The 21,099-nt window shown below is 39.0% G+C and overlaps 2 long non-coding RNA genes and 1 other non-coding gene across 5 annotated transcripts; 1 reads left to right on the top strand and 2 right to left on the bottom strand.

Annotated features, from left to right (window-relative positions):
- The first annotated feature begins 730 nt into the window (after nucleotides 1-730).
- On the top strand, nucleotides 731-7,692 carry LOC146706325 (uncharacterized). Of its 3 annotated transcripts, XR_014921503.1 has the most exons (4): nucleotides 731-1,466; nucleotides 3,344-3,481; nucleotides 6,376-7,496; nucleotides 7,574-7,692. It is a non-coding gene; the product is annotated as an uncharacterized LOC146706325 (long non-coding RNA). The 3 variants fall into 3 exon arrangements; XR_014921501.1 differs by having other exon boundaries at nucleotides 735-1,466; nucleotides 6,376-7,692; XR_014921502.1 differs by lacking the exons at nucleotides 6,376-7,496; nucleotides 7,574-7,692 and having other exon boundaries at nucleotides 3,344-3,992.
- A 3,880-nt stretch (nucleotides 7,693-11,572) lies between these two features.
- On the bottom strand, nucleotides 11,573-11,736 carry LOC146706324 (U1 spliceosomal RNA). The gene has a single exon (XR_014921820.1). It is a non-coding gene; the product is annotated as a U1 spliceosomal RNA (small nuclear RNA).
- Nucleotides 11,737-18,276: 6,540 nt separating this feature from the next.
- LOC146706323 (uncharacterized) lies at nucleotides 18,277-20,679 on the bottom strand. The gene is made up of 3 exons (XR_014921500.1): nucleotides 19,427-20,679; nucleotides 19,195-19,258; nucleotides 18,277-18,796 (listed from the first exon to the last, which is right to left on the bottom strand). It is a non-coding gene; the product is annotated as an uncharacterized LOC146706323 (long non-coding RNA).
- Between the last annotated feature and the right edge of the window lie 420 nt (nucleotides 20,680-21,099).

Here is a 21,099-nt window from a genome sequence, read left to right as displayed (position 1 = left end):
TTATTTTGTTGTATTTATCCGCGACACCTTAAAGGCCGGTCCATGAAAATATTGTCGGGCATAAACCGGTCCGTGGCGCAAAAAAGGTTGAGGACTACTGACTTAATGCATGTTTCCTAATTATATACGTATGAGCAACTAATAGGAGAAAATGAGCACGCAATAAAGTGGACTTGTTAGGGAGAGATTGCCATCAGAGTTAAAACACTCCAACTCAATTTTGATGATAGAAACAGCTAAAAAATGAGCGTTTTGTTGACACTGATGACAAAATCCTGATCAGATACAGACAGACACATGCATACAACACACACTACTGCTCAAAAGTTTGTGGTCAGATTCAAACATTCTTGTCTTAATTTTAAAATTATATTTGCTATAACATAAAATTAGGCAAAGTTTATCAGAAATGTTTTCACAGATGTGTGTTTAATAAATCATTTATGTTAAATCACCCATGATGCATTAGGAAATGTCAACACACTTATACGTGCGCCAAATTTTAGAAACAATCACTCCTGTGTGGACCGATCACATGGTTATAAACCAGGTGAAAATTGACTTCAAACGTTTGAGCTGTAGTGTAGATTGCAATGATAGTGTATAGTTATGTATTACAGAAGAATATATAGAAGTCTGAGGACAGGGAGACACTGTAAAAAAGTTATGAGCTGTCTTGCTGCAGAGAAAGTGGAGTCTGTCATCCTTGAAAAGCTCCCAAGATAGGCAGCTGGCAGGTTGAATGATGCTCTGCCTCTGTGGTCAAGTACAGACATAGGCCTTAAGCAATCATGAGCCACTGATAAGCGTGACACTACTGCTCAAAGGTTTGTGGTCAGATTGAAACAGTCATCTTTTAATTAATAATTTACATTTACTTTAACATAATATTACATGAAATTTATCAGTAATGTTTACACAGATGTGTGTTTAATGAATCATTTATGTTAAATCACCCATGATGTATTAGGAAATATCTACACACTTATACATGGGCCCATTTGTAGTAACGATCACTGCTGTATGGACTGATCACATGGTTATATACCTGCAACACATCTGACAAGTGCAAACAGAAAATGGAGTGATCCATCACAAACTTCAACAATTTGCTCTTTTTAATCCACACAATGATTTTGGTTTGTGCTGATATCTTTGGAAAAAGATTTCTTCACTGACAAGTTGGGATCTAACATCACAAACTGACATCTGGTGATACGATGTACCAAATAAAAATGGGCCTCAGTAGATGTCATGGTTCCCTTGCTCTCTTTTGCTGGCCTGCTTCTTTCTCTCTCCTCTTTCGGTGTATGCCTGTGTTGTTGTCCGTGTGCTTGTCTTTTTTAGGGGATGCTCCTCCATCTTCCCGTCCCTCAGTCACTTGTGAACAATCAGCTGATTACTCGCCTGTTCCTCGCGAGGTCTTCATGCTGGCTTCTAAACAACCAGATCATTGCAGTACCAAGGTAACGTATTATGCCACAGTCATGTCACATTTTCCATCAGTTCTTGCCTTTGAATTGAATAGAATAGAATAGAATAGAATAGAATAGAATAGAATAGAATTCAACTTTATTGTCATTGCACATGCACAGGTACAGGGCAACGAAATGCAGTTTGCATCCATCCAGAAGTGCTTTAGTGATATAGATATATTACAATATATATTAGCAATAATATAGATATGTGAGTATATTACAGAAATGGATCTATTATGGTATGTTATAATGTACACGGTATGAAGTAGGTTGTGAATATTCTATAACTATAAGTATGTACAGGCTGTAGTGAGTACAAGCTATGTACAGGATATGAACAGGATATAAATATGAAAAACTATACAGAATATGAAATAAATAACTTTACAGAATCTGGGATATACAGCTATACAGAAATGGGAACTATGCAAGTTGTAAACAGTTGTAGGATTAAAAATTATCGAATGTACAGAATGATTATTTACACAGAGCTATACAGTAGTGCAGTTAAGATAAGTGAGGGTGTAGATAGTTTCTACAGAGGCTGTATAAAGTGCTAGTGGTTGTGAGTGGTGGTTCAGTCCATGTTATTATTGTGTTTGAGGGTACAGTTGTCCATTGTGGGTGTGTGTATGTTCAGTCCATGAGTTTAACGTGGGTCAGATGTCAGGAGGCAGAGTTCAGGAGTCTGACAGCTGTGGGGAAGAAGCTGTTCCGGTACCTGGTGGTCTTAGTCCGGAGGCTCCTGTGGCGCCTCCCAGAGGGCAGGAGGGTGAAGAGTCCATGTGATGGGTGACTGGGGTCTTTGATGATTTTCCCAGCCCTTTTCAGACACCGCTTCCTGTAGATGTCTTTTATGGCAGGAAGTGGTGCTCCGGCGATGCGCTGGGCAGTTTTCACGACCCTCTGCAACGCCTTCCGGTCCGAGGCAGAGCAGTTCCCGTACCAGACTGTTATACAGTTGGTCAGGATGCTCTCGATGGTGCAGCGATAGAAGTTCACCAGGATGTCTGAGGACAGGTGGTTCTTCCTCAGAGTCCTCAAGAAGAAGAGGCGCTGGTGAGCCTTCTTGACCAGCTTGGAGCAGTTGGTCGTCCAGGTGAGATCCTCGGAGATGTGGACTCCCAGGAACTTGAAGCTGCTCACACGCTCCACAGCCGTCCCCTTAATGTGGATGGGTGGATGTGGGTCAGCATTCCTCCTGTAGTCCACGATGAGCTCCTTGGTCTTCTCGGTGTTAAGCAGCAGGTTGTTTCTGTCGCACCACTCAGCCAGACGATCCACCTCCTCCCTGTAGGCGGCCTCATCGTTGTCGCTGATGAGGCCAATCACCGTGGTGTCATCTGCAAACTTAATGATGGTGTTGGAACCATCAGCAGGTCTGCAGTCGTGGGTGAAGAGGGAGTAGAGGAAAGGGCTCATCACACAGCCTTGTGGTACACCGGTGTTCATTGTGATGGTAGATGAGCAGCGGTTATCCAGCCGGACATGTTGGGGGCGGTTGGTCAGGAAGTCCAGTAACCATTTGCAGATGAGGGAACTGATACCCAGGTCTGTCAGTTTCCTGATGAGTTGTGAGGGGTGGATTGTATTGAATGCTGAACTGAAGTCTATAAACAGCATTCTGGCGTAGGTGTTGTTGTTGTCCAGGTGTGAGAGGACAGAGTGCATTGCGATGGAGACTGCATCCTCTGTGCTCCTGTTCCGGCGGTATGCGAATTGGTGGGGGTCCAGGGTGGGGGGGAGACAGGATTTGAAGTGTGCTAGGACCAGTCGCTCTAAGCACTTAGTGATGATGGGGGTGAGTGCTACTGGGCGGTAATCATTGAGGCAAGATGGGTTGCTCACTCTTTGTTTCTGTGCAGACGTTTCAGTGTTACGGATCTCCATGACCTTCTGTGACAGTGTCTGAGTGTGCCTCCAGACAACCTTCCCTACCTCTGCCCCGTCTCCTGGAGCCCACAGTGTTTATCCTGTATTGATAACTATCTGCAAATATACCTGTAAGACTTTACCACAGTGTCTCATCATCATTCTGTTGTTTTCATAACAGTACACTGTAGAAATAATGGACTGTCTAATAGGTATTGAGGTCATAGTGAATGTAGTTTATTAGTGTGTGTCGTAGTATGATTTTGTTGTTTATAGGATTTAAGATTAGAAAATAGAAAATAGTCCTGGGATGGGAACAAAGAACTGGGGTGCAGGGAAGTGGGGCAATTAACCCCAAACACAGGACAGTAGCAAGATTTACTGAGGGTGAGGGGCAGACAATTGCCAATGTACATTACCTTAAAAGGAGATGGGGGTCAGGGTGTCAGCACCCCAGGCCACTTTACCAGTGTTTTTCCATTGTGGGGGATTTACTGTAGAAATTGGAGACCAGAGACTATAACTGTAGCTGTTGTGTGAAACTCTTCAGATCAGCCTTTAGAGTAGGACTGCACAGGATGCAGTGTGCTGATCTCCAGATGCATCTGTAAGGAAAATGGGTAATAAAAGGATTGTGTGAAATTTGGAAACATCTCTGCGTGATCTCTACCGAGACAAAAAGAATTGGAGAGTCTCAACAACACTAAGTAGATATTCCACTAAATCTCATTTGTGATTTATGATAAATGTTACCGTTAATTATTTATATTTCTTTACGCTTCTGATTAATTTAGTAAAACTTCTAAACGATTTTTACTGTTGTCAGAAAATAAGACATTTCTAATTCTCTACAGACTTTTGAGCTGTAGTATAGATTGCAATAATAGTGTATGGTTATTGTTTATAGCAGATGAAATAGCAGTATCAGGACAGATACGAGAGAAACGCTCTCGTATTTTAACATTAAACTCATAACTTTCCTTTTTGATGGTTTGCATTTGGCCTCTCAGGGCCACTGCAGTACAGCCCCCCCCCCCCCCCCCCCCCCATTTTTTTTTAACTTAACCCAACAACATAGTTGGTTAAATTATACAAAAAAAAAAAAAATCATATGTGCCCATAAAAGAGGTCAAAATAACAGAACTCTACTCAAAGTTAGCAACAACCAATACTGATACCTCAAACAAACTGACCTCACTAAAGAAGACAACGGGGGAAACTTAAATAGTGGCTGATCAGCCCACAAAAATCACAAAAAGGGGTAAAGCACACAAAAACCTAACTGAGACCAAAACCAGTTATTTATTATCCTGTAAATTAAACCTTATATTTAAAGAAAGACCAATGTGAATGCAGTGTTGTGTGTAAGCCTCTACACTGATAATACCACTGTGTGGCTGTAACTGCAGCCATCACATCGCCTGACCACGTTAAGGTGGTAATCTCTCAGGGGGAAAACAGAAAAACAAAACAACAAAAAATAAAATAAAATAATGCTCATCAGATTCTAACAATTCAAAACATGACATTTACCTTAACTGGATGACCTATATAATAAATATATTCTAACCCAACAATAGTACTTCACACTATTGCCAATATTAACAAAACCAAAAAGGGTAAGCCAAGTTATTTAAAAAAAGACAATTCACAAAGTCTTGAAAAATAGAAATAAAGAATAAAAATCCTCAATCCACTCTATAACAACAGTCTCCTGCTTCCCTGCAGATCAACACGTTCTCACTCCTAACTCGTCATATGTGCGACGCCCATACAGCATGTATCACTTCTCAGTTATTTATTGCACTTCTTGCTCGTCAGTGAGGCACTTTTAGTGCTTTATCTATGTTTGTGTGGGGACTTGTTATAAATCAGTCTTCAACCTTTAATCTCTCTCTGAAAATGACTGGGATTAAATGCAGTGTAATAAACTTTCCTGAACGTGTGTCTTGTCATGATCTCCAGTGCTGCCATTTCATAGGATCTCCTGTCCAGGGCTTCTCAGACGTTGGTTGTTTTTATAACTCCTCTCACCTTCTGCTCTTGTGTCTGCTGTGATAAGCCTTTTATACTCACCCATTTTATTTCCATTTCTGTTTCTCACTATTTTTCTTAACAACATTAAACCAGAATCAAGGTATGACTCAAGTATGTGAGGAAATTCTACACTAATTGGTACCTGCGGTCTTTCTTCTGTTGCATACCACACCCCAAAGAAAGGGCACACATAATGCAGACACATTTTCAGTGACCCAAATAACATTCAAACACGCTCCGTATCATAACCTCCTTTTTGTTTGTGTTTATTTTAAGCAGTTGATTTAACATAAGGATTAAAATAGAAAGAACAATCCTTGAAATAACACATGTGTGAAATACATAATAAAAAACATAAAATAAATAAAATAAATAACTATGTCAAACCTCCTGAGATCCAGCCTCACAATCACTTGTTCTATGATGACTAAAGGAAGTTTATTTACTTCATAGACCCAGTGACGCCCATTCAGTTTCATTATCCAGGAAATAACAGCTGATGCTCACTTCTGTTTAAGACACAGTCCAATCTTAGGTTCCTCATCCTGAGTGGAACAATGGGTCTATAGAATAGAATAGAATAGAATAGAATAGAATAGAATAGAATGCCTTTATTGTCACTATACAGTTGTACAGAGCATCTCATACTCAGTGTAAACATGCTGGGGGGGGGGGGGGGGGGGGTACAGTTCTGCAGCGCTATGTACATATGGACAGTATTAACATGAGGAAAAACATATATATATATATAAAATGTACAATATACAAGACGTAAGTAATATGTAATAAATAGTGTTATGTATATACAGTTGAGTATTGCACATGGAATTGGTATAAATAGTGTTATGTATATACAGTGTGAGTACAGCTGCCTTTTTCAGATCATCTCTACATTATATGAGTTGATGATTCTAGCATTACAGATAATGTCTTAATTATTCCAGACTGAGCTGTGGTGAGATCTTTTATTTTCTTTCTTGTGTTTCAGTGACAGCCTTAGCCATCACAGCCGGGCAGGTAACAAACCTATTTGCTTATTTATTTATTTTTGTCTCTAAAACTCATAAATACATATCAATACATGTATTCATTGTGAAGCATCCTGATGATCAGTAACCAAGTGTTTCTTCCTGAAACAATTACATGTAACTGTGCTGCAGTCAGGATAATACGATGTAGTATTAGGGCAAAGTTAAGAAAGGTATTATCGATCATTTTGAGAATAAAGTCAAAATGTGGAGATTACAGCTGTCTCAAGGCAAGCTGCCATGGTTGCTACTGTATATCATCTGAGTTGGTGAAACCGTACTTCAGAATTGGTTTTAGCAAGAAGGAAACATGAGCTAAAATAACCAGAACACAACTTTAAAATGCTTTTCACCAGGAGTTTTAGCTCATAAACACAGTGTGGTGATAAGTATTAGGTTGTACCAAAAAAGGGCTGGTAATAATAATAATGGATTGCATTTATATAGCGCTTTTCAAGACCCTCAAAGCGCTTTACAATTCCACTATTCATTCACTCTCACATTCACACACTAGTGGAGGCAAGCTACAGTTGTAGCCACAGCTGCCCTGAGGCAGGCCGACAGAAGCGAGGCTGCCATATCACGCCATCGGGCCCTCTGGCCTCTACTAGTAGGCGGTAGGTGAAGTGTCTTGCCCAAGGACACAACGACCAAGACTGTCCGAGCCGTGGCTTGAACCGGCAACCTTCCAATTACAAGACAAACTGCCAACTCTTGAGCCACGATCTAATGGACAGATGCAAGGTTATCGATGGTTACATCCTCGTGCAATAAAGAGGTTGAATGTTGTATCACACAATGGCTGATCAATTTGTTTCACTAACTCATCTAAATAAGGAATTTTGTAGCAGAAACAGTAATTATAGCAGTTTGTTGTGGAACAGTAATGTCCATATCAACAACTTTTTTCTTGTGGCTCTAAAACTCCATCGTAGCGTAGAGCCTCCCCGTCTTCTCTGTAGCTCAGTTACTTGATCTAAATCCTTGATCAGCTGTGTGCTGAGCTATGGCCCAGTTAGATGTTAATGTGTGTTCTTATGTTGTGTTATAGTGACAGCTGTGTGTACTGCTGCAGGAGCAAGTAAGCAGTTTATTTATCTTTAACTAATTTGAATCAAAGCCCGATCCATGTCTGATACATGTCTTGTCTTCCTGCAGTAGGTGCTGTAGTCACTGCTCCTGCTCTTCTGGGAGCTGCAGGTTTCAACTCAGCTGGAATAGCTGCAGGCTCCTGCGCTGCAGGCATGATGTCGTCTGCTGCAGCTTCTAATGGAGGAGAAGTGTGGTGGCTGTTTTGCAGTCAGCAGGTAAATATATAATTAGATGTTTTATTAGGATTTTAACTTACAACAACATGCAAAAAGAAGAAGTTCATGGCTTTGGGCCTTGGATTCCAGGCCGGAGTTGTGTCCTCAGCCTGTAGTCTGACTTGGACGAAGAAAACTAAATCTTGTGGACCCCATTGCAGTGTGAGTGTGGTGGTTTCTTACTGGTCAATAGTAGACCTTACTACAGTCTTGTACGGGAGTCATTTTGAACCGTACGTAACATTTGACGTTTGTCGACAGGATTTTTATTCAGCATACAAAACCACCTGCCTTAGACTGATCAATATGGCTGATGAACTATCTGAAACCGTTAATATGGTGTGTGTGAATATCAAATAAAGTCTTATGAATCAAATTATGTCAGTCCTTCGTGACATGTATCACTTGTTTTTTTTTGGAGTGTTTTTTTTCTGTTTTTTAATTTTGTTATCCACATGAAAAATTCCAAAACTGCAGATTTTAGACACTTTAGACCTAAAATGTATATTCATTAGGGGAAAAAAACATTCATTTGTGATAGTAAACGTAAAACAACCTGAAAGACTCCATGTGACAGTCAGAACATTGAGCTTAACAAGTAAGGTCCAGTTATTTGTTTTAACAAACATTTCAAGCACATCCTCTAGTCTATTTGTAGGATTGTTGGCTGTCCACTCAAGAAGTTCAGAATACAAAAAGCAGAATAAGAGATTTTTGACTACCCGACTTCTGTCTGTATTAAGAGTGGCCTTTGGTGTCTTATTTCAGCTGCTGCACATGTCAATTGATTTTGTAACACCAAGACTTTAATATTTGAGACTGCTATTAAGCAGGTCAAAAATGAAATTTCATGCTCATCTGAGGCTACATATATACAAACCCGATTTACTTCACACCACATCATTTTTCATATGTAGGAAAAGGTAAGTTCATCAGATGAAACTTAAAGGATCTTTGGCTCACGTCTTCATCTGGATCAGCGGTCCCCAACCCCCGGTCCGTGAGTCCTTTGGTACCGGGCCACGAGAGTTGAGGCTCAGGTGTGAAATGTCAAGTCAATGAAAGTAGAAAAATGTTTTAATATATATTAATTTTATAGTATTTTGTAAACGTAAACAGGGGTGGCCATTTTTGGCCACGAACAAGCTGAGAGGGAGTTTTTTTGTTTTTCTGTTACTGCACACAAAAAAACAAAGATACATAAAACTCATTGATACTTTTAATTATTGCTATGCATCTAACCTCCATCATGGTTAGAAAATAATTCAGTTTGCATGTTTTATTTGGAAAAAAATTGGGGTTTTGTGATTTTTTCCATTTATGAGTTCCTAGGATTATGTGATCTAACTGGTATTTAAAGGGTTAGAATTCTGAATTTGAATGAAATTTTGATTTTCATGAACAGCACTGATGCTAATCTAAAAAATCAAGTAAAAAAAAGTGGAAATTTTTCTTAATATATATGAATTTTATAGCATTTTGTAGTTGTAAACAAGGGGTGGCCATTTTTGGCCACGAACAAGCTGAGAGGGAGTTTTCATGTTTTTGCTCTCTCTGCACAAAAATAACAATGCATTATAATCAATGTTGATGTGAATCAATTACATGACCCATACTCTACTATTAATAATACAAGAAATTTCAGTAGCAACTCAATTATATAAAATTGCAAGATTTGAGGTTGTCTTCCAGCTAGTCGCAGTGGACAAACAAACTGGTGTTTAAAGGGTTAAAAATGTAAAAAGTAATAATTATTTTATATTTATGAAAAGAACTGAAGTTACTTAAAAGCTTTATGCAGATAAAATGGCAAAATAAACATGAAAATAACAGACCTAATCTGTTGGTGGCCACGAACAAGCTGAAAGGGTAGTGATTTTGAACAAAGGCAAGGCAAGGCAAATTTATTTGTATAGCACAATTCAACAACAAGGTGATTCAAAGTGCTTTACAGAGACATTAGAAACAAAAACAAATAAAAAGTATGATTTAAAATTGATTAAAACAAGCAAACAAACAAACTAACTAAACACACACATTTCACACCTGTTCGCGCGATCTGAACCCTTATCGTAAGGGGAGCTACCAGTCCTTCTGTGGACGAGCTACTTTCTATTTTAAATTCCCTGAATTTAAAATACTCTCTAGACCCAGTCTAGACCCAGCTGGGGAGCTACCCAGAGCTCTAACCCACTTAACAAACAAACAAACAAACAAAGCAGTATGTAAAATCAAAACAGATAAAATCAGAACAGTAGATAAAATCAGTAGTTAATGTAAGTTTTGAAATTTAAGCTTAACTAATTAACAAACAAACAAAACAGTATATAAAATCAAAACAGATAAAATCAGAAATAGATAAGATCAGTAGTTAATGTAAGTTGAGAAACTGCTTTTTCAATGATCTTACTTAAAAACGGGAGATTTGAGATCGGCCTGTAGTTGTTCATTTGTGTCTTGTCAAGATTGTCCTTTTTCAGTATAGGTTTGATTACAGCAGTTTTTAGTGGTTCTGGAAACACACCTGACATTAAGGAAAAGTCGACGATCTGTAACAGGTCTGACTCTAAAGTCTTTGAGACCTTTTTGAAAAAACTTGTTGGCAGGACATCTAAACAGCAAGAGGAGGAGTTCAGTTGACCTAAGATGTCCTCCAGGTCTTTGCTGTTAATTGGGTGAAACTCTTTGATGGTGTTTAAACAGTTTTTCAGTGGACACAGTACATATCCTGGATCTGCTGTTGATGTACCAACTGCTTGTCTAATCTTTTGGATTTTGTCTGTGAAGAATTTGGCAAAGTCATTGCAGGCCATGGTTGAATGAAGTTCAGCTGCCACTGGCACAGGAGGGTTTGTTAGCCTGTCAACTGTAGAAAATAAGACCCGAGCATTATGGCTGTTTTTAGTGATGATGTCAGAGAAGTAGGACCTTCTTGCACTCCTCAGTTGTAAATTATAATTGTGAAGTTTCTCTTTATAGATGTCATAGTGAACCTGGAGGTTTGTTTTTCTCCATCTGCGCTCAGCTTTCCTACACTCTCTTTTTTCATTTTTCACTAGTGTGGAGTTTCTCCATGGAGACTTTTTCCTTCCAGAGATAACCTTCACCTTAATGGGGGCAATAGTATCCATTACATTTAACAGTTTTGCCTTAAAGCTATTGACGAGCTCATTGACTGAACCTTTGGACAGGTCAGGTGTTAATGGGAAGACCTGGTTAAAGATCTCACTACTGTCTTCAGTTATACACCGTTTTGTGATCACTGCTGTTGATATATTTGTGTGGGCTGAGATTTTACTTTCAAAGAAAACACAGTAATGATCAGATAAGCCCACATCAGACACAGCAATGTTTGAAATGCTCAGGCTTGGAGATCAGTAGGTCAAGAGTGTGTCCTCTATTATGTGTGGCCTCTGTTACATGCTGAGTCAGCCCAAAGTTGCCCAGAGTGTTACTCAGGTCTTTAGTCCCTTTGTCCTGAGGGTTGTCCACATGGATGTTAAAATCCCCAACAATAATTACACAGTCGAAATCAACACAGATCACAGACAGCAGTTCACTGAGGTCATTAATGAATCATTTCAATGTAAGCAGCTGTCTCCTGGAAGTTTTCAGTCTTTTGAATATGTGGCTTTACAGCTGAAGGCCCCATCCAAAGTTGTGTTTGTTAATGTTTACAGGCCTCCCAAATGCTGCACAGACTTTTTTAAATAAGACAGCATCCCCTCCTCCTCTCCTGCTTACCCTGGACTCACTGATAAAACTGTAGTTAGGAAGCCAGAAGATTGCATGACGTCGTCATTGAAAATAAGCGCAAACATTCCCACTCATTTTTCTTTCAACATATGATGAGGGGAGAGCGCGAACGCAGTCCCCACTACCAGAAATTATGTAGTCGAGATTCCCACATTTGGGGAATTCGCAGGCTGTCAGCAAAGCCAGAGTGCAATGGCTGAGCCTCGGCCTGAGAGAACCACCTTCGTGATCATGGTATCTCTCCTACCAGGTAAGTATGAATTCTTTAGCTCACGTATGGGGCAGTCTTTCACACACAAACCCTGCACACTCACGGTGCTCACAATCTCAAAATCAACACAAACACAGCCTGTAGGAAGCTGGGACTACACACTATTTATATATACACATGAAGCAGTTTCCAACAGAGCCCCATAAGGTTATTTAGCTTTACAAATACCGGGAGAATTTCCCATCATGCATTGCTGTATCTGCGCAACAAGAGCTAGCTGAAAGATAACTTTTTTTCATCCATTTAACCTCCTTAAATCCACCAACAAACCACCAGAAGTTCAGCTAACTCAAAGGTAAAGCACGCTGCTAAACGAGTTTGTCTGATACTCGGGAAAAAGAGGATAAACGCAAAAGTTTTCTAGTTGAAGCACAGTCACTTCCGGTCTTTTCGTTAACTGCTGCTAGGCAACCAACAGTTTCCCGCTACGGTCTCGGAGTATGAACAGTGTTGCTCACGAAAACACGTCTGTGAACATGTCCGTGTGCAACAAACAACCAGAAAACAATCCAAATAAAAACACTAAAAATTTACTCATTAACAACGACTGAATTCACTCAGAGCAACTTTTTGCTTTGGCGGGAGTTTATTACCTGCTAAAGATGGCAGGAAGTCTCAAATCACGCGGGTCCGGCGCACATACACGTCTGGATGGTACAGCATAACCAGGTTAAGACATCTCTAAAAATATATATTTTTGAGTGTTTTTCAGTGTTTTTAATTATTTGTTTTAATTTTGTTTATTTTCCATTGTTCACTGTGGCCTGATAAACATTTTATCAAAATATATTTCATAAGGCCATCGCTAAATATTTACAAGAAATCAGGCATTATACAGTGTGTAAACTTCAGTGTGATTTGGATGCTCAGCAGAAAATGTAGCCAGATATCAGCTGGGTTTAGATACATTTCAGATAAGAAAACCTTTGTTAGTCCCAGAGTTGGGAAATTCAAATTGTTACTGCAGCAGAGTACACAAGGCAGGAACAAATGAACACACACAGCATACCTAACAGCAATAATGCTATGCAAAAATAGAAGAAATATAGACTAAGAAATAGATAAGTACTTATATATGTAAGTCTGTTTATCTATATCCATAGCCATCTATCTATATATATCTACATACATACATATACTTATATATGATGTAATAATACAGATTACTATTAGAAGAAGAATGAAACACAAGAAAACCCCAGGAAGGAGATCCTGTTTATTTTAATACCTGCAGTTGCCATCCCATTGGTTATCGCTTGCCTCTTCTTTCTGGTTTGCTTGTGTCGCAATAAACATAAGGCTTCAAATGACACACCACCTCGTTCCCAGCTCAGCAGCTCACCCTCCCAGGACACGGAGCTGTCGCCCCCGAATCATCAAAAACAACAGGTAGCAATAATAATAACAAGGTAACATTAAATATGGTCACAGTAAATGTGATTTACATACATTTGTTTAAGTATTGTTGAATTCTGGTGGCCAGAGTCTTTGGTGACATGTATTTATTGTTTCATGGCTGCAGGCGAAGCTGCGTGAGATTAACATGTCAGCAGTGCAATTTATGGAGGGGCTCGGTGAGGACCGGTTTGGCAAGGTGTACAAGGGCCACCTATATGGCACAGTACCTGGTGAGCAGACCCAAGTGGTGGCCATAAAAACTTTAAAGGACAAGGTAGATTCTGCTCTTTGTGAGGAATTTCACCATGAAGCTATGGTCCGTTTCCATCTGCAGCACCCAAACATTGTTTGTTTGCTTGGCGTGGTCATTTCATAGTGCAGTGGTTGGGTGTTAATAGGTATTAACAGGTATTGCACACTGATATATGCAAAGACCCCAGTGTGTGAATATGTGGTGTACATTCATTGCTGTTGTGCAGTGTACAGTCTGACAGCAGCTGGAGGGAAAGGCCTCCAAAATGTCCACTTGGAACACGGCCTGTCACTGAAGGGTGACCTGTATGGGGTGGGAGCTGTTATCTGACAGGGATAACTACCTCCACTGGGTCAAGAGGACATCCCAGAACAGAGCTAGTTTTCTTGATGAACCTGTTCAGTTTCTTCCTATCCCCAGCAGACCACACCATAAAACATGGACAATACCACCACAGCGTCTGAGGTCTTCAGGAGCTCTCCCTGCTCCCTTCCAAAAGACTTCTCTGTTGCAAATACAACCGTCTTTATCCTTTTGTGTAGATGGGCACTCTGTTGTTACTCCAGATCTGTTTATTAATCAGATCACTTATATGAGTCAGCTATCTTAATGCCCATTCTCTGGATGTTCACTGGTGTAGGTGGAGTCCACTACCTGCTCCTTGGTTTTCGGAGTGTTGATCTGGAAGTGGTTCTGCTGGCACCAGTTGACAAAGTCCTCAGTCAGTTCTCTGTATTCCCTGTTGTCCTGTTGTACACATCGAGGAGATGCTCTCATTGCCCACCCATTATTTTAAAATAGAGATAGCCTACATAGTTCATACATATGAGAGACCATTATGAGCCAATTAGGAGAAAGCATTAAATGAGCTGTGGGCCACTGCTGGCACTGTCATCACATTGGAGGGTCACTTTAGTGTTCAAGTAGTATAAAAACGTTTGTCTTTAAACAAGAAAAAACTCACTAATATTTCAGAAAATGTAGTGTTTTGTTTTAATTTTCAAATATTGTATAACAAGGCAAAACTGCAAATGTGAATGCAAATTCTTTTTCCTCAATCTTAATTAACTAAAACCTTTCATTGAATAAAAAAAGAATTGGCACTCAGACATGTGGCAGCACTTTGCTATAATTTTTGTTTTATTTAACAAAATAAAAATGCAGACATAAGTGTACATTTATGTCTACTAGTGAAAATTGTTTTCTTTACAAATAACTCTCACTGAACTAACACAGCCAATCCCTCAACATGGTTTTACTCTCTGCTCATATTGCCTTCATATTAAATCATTTTTTGCTTTTTATAGAAGTTATTTTCACATTGCACTCAACAACAAAATCCCCCGTAACAAAAACTAACTTCAAGAACCAAAATGCACAATATTTCCTCACGTCAACAGTACGGGTGGCAAGTAGGGGTGATGTGGGCCTCACGCAAGTCGGCCCCGGGCCGTGTGTTTCAGACCGCTGATTCACCTACTGTCACTATAGTGAAATTACTGTTTTTGTTTTGAAAGGTTACTAGTGGATGCTGGCAACCATCTTGGAAGAGAACAATACAATCTGTTGTAAGGCCTTCACTGGAAAATTGTGTATTTAGAATATAATACCAACATGTCATTTGAAGATAACATAGTACTTCAGTGACCAAATAGTATTTGGGTAAAAGTCACTGAATAGTGTTGGAATAAAGTGTGAAATTTGTGAAGAATTAAAATATCCAGGAGCTCAAATTGGATATTTTGTTTCAATCATATTTTATCAACACAAATTGCACAGGTTTATTGAATATGAATAACTTCACCTCAGTTGTTTAAGCTCCTGCCAAAGCAAAACATCTGTGTGCAACCAGTGTCCACTATTGAATTAAGTAAACCCAACATGTTCTTTTTTAGTGCATAATCACATTTAGTGAAATAAACTATTAAACCATAATTACATATTAGGATTTAGCCAAGTGTTAGGATGTAATGCAGAGTAGTATTTCTAGTAGGCTTTTTTTCATATGCCTGTTTTCATTTTATTTTCTAAATTTTAAAGAAGGCTTTAGAAAGGTCAAAATAAATCTTCTGTAAGGGAGTATCAGCTATTCTAGTAGAATTTATTTTACCAATGCAAGGGTGCATTAGTACCTTGTAATACAACATATCTATTTCATAAAGGGCGAACACAAATTTCCAAAGAGACTTCCTGGCAGCTGCCATTTTAAGTATAACCTCTGGTACGGGCACGTTCAGTTTGCAGCAGCTATACAACAGTGGCCTCTAGAGGTGTTTACACACTATGACCAAATCAGACAATGCAGCACAACACGCAGGTTGCCCCAATGAATTGATTAGGCTGGTAGCAGTGACTTGTTAACTTATCATTTGTCAAGCATATCTCCCATGAATGATATGAAATAATTTAGAGACATAACATTGACATCACAAAGTAGAAGCTGCAATCAGTTTTTAGGAAAGTGAGTTTAATAAGAGTAAAATAATGCAGTAATTTCTTAGATTTTATAATCCCTTTATAAATCATGTTGGCTACTGCCTATTTAGCAGTGCAACAAGAGCATTAGACAAACAAACAAATAAATAAACAGTCAGCAAAAACAAAAAAGTTAGTACCCAGGGATAAAAATGTTGAGTATGAAAGGGAAACCTAATGGACAGATGTGATGCCTGAACAGTGGTGGCTTTAAGTGATGTATCAACTTAAACATGCATCCACAGTTTATGTTACATAAGTATGATGATCAGTGGTGACGGCTGGCGCCACTTTGGAAGCAGAAACTGTTGGTTTGAAAGCCTTTTGTGTCTCCTTGTGGCGGGACTCTTATACTGTACTGTGAGATGTCGAGCAGTGACACCCCCCCCCCCGTCACTCTGGCTCCTACCTCAAAGCACACTGTGCGCTGTCGATCTTACGTGCTGCACAATAATATTCAATATTTAGTATTTACTGTTATATTCACATAGATCATCGCGATGATGTTATTTATTATATTGCTCTCTTTTTTTTTTGCTCGTTTTCTCTTTTTTCTTTCCTGACAGGTGATCCAGGTGATTGATATATGTATTTTTTTGTCTGTTTGTTTTTCTTTTTTGTCCTTTATCACGTTCCTCTTCCCCGCTGTTTTTCCTTTCCTCTTTCTTTCTCCGTTTTCTTTCCCCCAGTCAAATCTGTCCCATGTTTAGCAAGTGAAAATAAAACAAAATAAACAACAAAAGCAAAGGTGAATCAAATAGATCATTAAGGCAAGGCTGGGATGGTCCATTTGGTAAAGTAAATCTGTTGGGCATCTTTCTTTGTCTTTACACAATAATTCTGATGGCAAAAGAACCAAACGGGACAGGCAAAAAAAAGAAAAGAAGATATCGAGCAGTGTCAGTAGTATGCTAGAAAGTGATACATTAACATTTCTGGGGTCACCATGAAGAGCTCACTTCCTTTCTTGCTCAGTGTGTAAAATGTGGTACTTAATGGATTGAAAAGAAAAAGGATGGCACCCTTGTAGTTCACACAGGTGGTGATGATTCAGGGTTTTAATTTGTAAGGTTTGAATTTTGAGCCATCATAAATTTTAAACCAGGAAAGTATAATATTTAACACATGATAAGTCAAAGCTAATATAGCTGCTCATATATAGCTACTTATAATTTGAAGAGCTGCCTACACCAATGAGTAGACTTCCCAGAATGGAAACAGCACTCTTTGTGTGGTTTGAGAAAACAGTCAAGTTGTTAAGAACTCTGACTGAGAAGAATCCGCCTGTGTACAGCAGCAGGCTGCCTTCCTAGAATTTGGATATCCCCCGTGCGCTCGTCTCTGCATTATGTGCATTACCTCTCTTGGAAAATTAAAACCACAGCAGCTTTTTATAGCTTTTTTCATTCACTATCAGCTTACACCAAAAGTCTACTCTGAAGAAGATTATTCAAAACATGCAACGCAGTCACCAATCCCAGCAAATCCACCCCTAAGTCAGACTGTACAATACAGAAAATAAAAGAGCTACAGCTCAGACTCTACAGGCTTCAGTTAGCATGTTAAATGTGAAAGCTCAGTTAGAAAAAGACTGAACAAAAACGGCCTGAGTTTAGCAATTAACCAAAGTGACAAACATTGCTCTAAATAATACTCCCCTAATCCAAGTAGTCACCCAAACCCAAACAAGTTTCAATTAAAAAAATCAAAATCTTGTGGACGTATGCCTTTTACATGTTGGTAAAATGTTTAGGATGAGATGGAGATGTAACACTCATGCACCCTGAAAATTATGAAGGTCTAAACATGTATCAAAGGGACTCACTGAACATCAGTGGATTTCTATGGGGCAAACGTACTTAAACTAGCCACTGTGACCATTGAGGCAGAGCAGAATGAATGATACTGACGGGAACTATGAGAGTTTGTAGTTAAATTCCTGCTCTTACACACTGTAAAATCTAATTAGTTAGAACTCAAAATAATTGAGGAAACTCGTTGCCTCAAAAAAATTGAGTAAAGCTTAGCTAAAAATGACTAAATTAGGACAACTTATTTATTTTGAGTACTCTGTACAAGCTCATTTGTTCCCAGAACTCAAGAAAATTGGATCAAGTTTACGTAAGTTGACCAAGTTAGGGCAACTTACTCATTTTGAGTACACTGTAAAGCCTTGTTAGTTCCCAGAACTCGTTGCCTCAAAAAAACTAAGTAAAGCTTACTTAAGATGACTGTTAGGACAACTTATACAGTGCAAGTCTGCAGTATTAAGAATAACTTGATATTTCTGACTGTACAGTGCTAATTGTTTACTTACTGACAAACATTTCAAGTTCAACTAAATGAAAAAACAATTTGTGGTAACCTGAATATGATTAAAAATAATTAACAACACTTTTTGTCATGATGTTAAAATCAGACCAACTTTTATTTTCAAACACAACAAAGTATAACAGCCAACATACTGGACACTGTTCTGCTGAACAACAAACAATTATATTGCCATCACTGTTATAATCTTACAATGAAACAAGGTCGCAGATGTAATTATTCTGAAAATAAGTTTAGGCCTACCACAACTTTGTTTTGTACTTACATTACTTATATAATCAAAATAAAATATTTGTTGTTCTGTCACAAGTGCAGTCTCTAATTTAAACAACACATTTGTTTTGCATTCCAACACATGAGCTGGAATGTTGTAATGTTTTAAGGATGGCTTGTTTCCAGTCCAGGCATTACTGCCTGAATGACTATCATGGATCGAGGTGATCCAAATGTAGGTGCAGAAGAAAGTCTTTAACTTCCCTTAAGTACAGTGGCAGTGGATGTGGGTTGGAGATGCAGTGAGCTTGAACCTGCAGGCGACCATCTTCACTGACCACACCATCTGTGACGGAGGACTCATCTCTCCTGGTGTCCTGCAAGCAAACAATCATATTTTTTGGAACATGAACTTAATTGCTTTCTTAAAACATTTTTTTCTGCATTTGGTATAAAACAGACTCCAATTTGGACAATCTCAGGCTCCTTCCCCACCGGAGAGGTGACATTCAATGTCCCAATTGTCAGTCTGGATAGCCCTGACCCCCACCCGACACACAATAATGTCATGAAAGCATCATTTTAAAAAGGGCTATGCAAACATGGCCAATAACTTTCATTCTAATGATGTGCAAAATGATTTGGGCACAAAACAAATTTTGCTGTTAGAAAACTTGCAGACTTCACTATATTCAGTGTAGACCCTCTAAACTAAGTTTGGGGGATGTGATCTTTCAAGAAATGCAGACCAAACTGTTGTTGTTTGTTTACTTACACAGCATGTCTTGTAGAATTAACTGGAGTCACCAGCAACAGCCTAGTGCAGTCATATCTCAAGTCTAATAACAGAAGACAGGAAAAGATCAGTAAAGAAACAACTTCCCCAAACCAAAAAACAAATAAAACAATAAGTAAAACAGGCTGATCTAAAGTATGATTAAAGTTCAGCCTGATTAATATAAATGTCACTGACAGTTGCTAATATATTGGAAAACCAAAATACTTACCACTGAGTTGATGTCTTTCTGTCCAACAGCAGGAGTGCTGGTCCCGAGCCTCAAAGACAGTAAGAAGCAAGCAGAGGGAGAAAAAACAGAACATTTTTCAGAAACCGATTTGATCCTTAATGGCTGTGCAATCATTGTAACATAGAGTTTGCTTATGTTGTTAAATAAAGGCTAGATTTGACATTAATAGATGCCACAGATGTTCAAGGTGCCACAAAGCATGAAAAAAATGGACATCTCAGAAAACGTCGGGGCATTTTTGCAAATATGTGATGTCTTGATAAATCGAGCAGATATTTGAACTTTCGACAGCTACATTCTCGCCTGAAAATATCTTAAAAGTTGATTTTGTGACCCAGAAAAAGCAATAAGCCGCGCTCCTCCGCCATTGGCGAGCTTACAAGTACGCACAGGCTCCGACAACCATGGCCGACATATGCGATCCTCCTTTCCCCTAGATTACCCTTTCTGGGTCACAAAATAACCTTTTAAGATATTTTCAGCGGAGAATGTAGCTGTGTAATGCTCAAATATCTACTTAATTTATCAAAATATCACATATTTGCAAAAGTGCTTCCACGTTTTCGGAGAGCTCTGTTACCCACCAGCGCGATAGCTGACCGGGAGGTCAAGGCTTGATAAGAGTCCGCAAGCACAGCTAACTCTTGGCTTATTGTTTTCACCCCCCCCCCCCGAAGAATTTTGTCTGGGCTCTTATCTCACTTTTTTATTTCAAACAATCAACAGAAAATTTCACAGACATATTTTTATATAAGGTTTTTAAGGCTGTGGTGTTAATTTTTAAGTAACATGAGCCCAGCCGCAGCAGCAACGCTAGGCTAACACTAACTAGCTAGCACGATTATAAACCTGGTGCTAAACTAAGAGAAGCCACAAAATCAGTTTGAATAAGAGTAAACATTTACTCACCAAGTCAGTGTATCAGGTAAAGATCCACAGCAATGACAACAATAATCCCTTGAGCTGACGCTTTTCTAGGTTTGCTCAACATATTCCATAAAAAATGCTGGCACCATGAACATGCGGACTGATCCGTGCTAGGGAGGAGGACGGTAGTGACGTGGCATTTTCAAAACACATCTTTCATCCTTCCACACTGAGAAGAAAAACTTCCATCTTACTTAGTTTTTCTAAGTTAAGACAACTCAAATAAATTGAGTTTATCAGCATTTCTGTAGCGGACAGAACCACCTGCTTTAATCTACCATGATGCTCTGTGTTATGTTGTCATGGCAATATGAAGTCAAATAAATACAAATTCATAAACTGCACATTTGAAGGAGGACAAGAAGACAGGCAACTGGAAGAGCTTTTGAAGCAGGAAAACTTTTCTGGATTACTCTTAATTTAACTGGAAATTTTGCGAATACAAGTCAAGGAGGAAACAAGGAGGCAGGTTGGATTATATTTGAGGACAGGACGCATGAAGGAGAAGCATGAGGAGAGAGAAAACAGCAGAGCGATGGTGCAGAGCTAATCGTGAGTCAAGTCGAAGAAGCAAGCATCAAAACTGTGAGTAAACATAACACATAAAGACTTAAAAATTACTGTGCTGATTAAGGAAACATTAAATTTGGTTAGTTTGGGGTCTGCAGCTTCAGGTTTGTGGGTTCAGTTGGTCTCAAAATTGAGGAAAGACAAAAAAATTTCTT

Source organism: Copadichromis virginalis, linkage group LG7, assembly GCF_057382275.1.
Source record: "Copadichromis virginalis isolate Kocher_CV1m ecotype Utaka linkage group LG7, C_Virginalis_male_GT1.1, whole genome shotgun sequence".
NCBI lineage: Eukaryota > Metazoa > Chordata > Actinopteri > Cichliformes > Cichlidae > Copadichromis > Copadichromis virginalis.
Note: the sequence above shows the minus strand (reverse complement) of the source record. Positions and strands in the feature narration are given on the sequence as shown.